General features: G+C 36.7%; 1 protein-coding gene across 4 annotated transcripts in view; it reads left to right on the forward strand.

Annotated features, from left to right (window-relative positions):
• Positions 1 to 327, forward strand: part of NAB1 (NGFI-A binding protein 1) — a 37830-nt gene that overhangs the window by 26892 nt on the left and 10611 nt on the right. The window lies entirely within an intron of this gene.

Raw genomic sequence — 327 nt, forward strand, 5'->3', positions numbered from 1 at the left:
CATGTGCCCTGATTGGGTATTGAACTGTGACCTCCTGGTTCATGGGTTGATGCTCAACCACTGAGCAACACTGGCCTGGCTCATGTGTACATTTTGACTATTACTCTTTAGCAAAATATCATCAATACACTGTCCTGAATATCATATATGTGTGTGTGTGTGTGTGTGTGTTGTGTGTGTGTGTGTAAAATTTAGAACAGTACGTAGAGAAGGAACTTATAAAACACACAGAGATAAATTTTTTTTTAATATATTTTATTAATTTTTTACAGAGAGGAAGGGAGAGAGATAGAGAGTTAGAAACATCGATGAGAGAGAAACATCGAT

Source organism: Myotis davidii, unplaced genomic scaffold (genome assembly GCF_000327345.1).
Source record: "Myotis davidii unplaced genomic scaffold, ASM32734v1 scaffold221, whole genome shotgun sequence".
NCBI lineage: Eukaryota > Metazoa > Chordata > Mammalia > Chiroptera > Vespertilionidae > Myotis > Myotis davidii.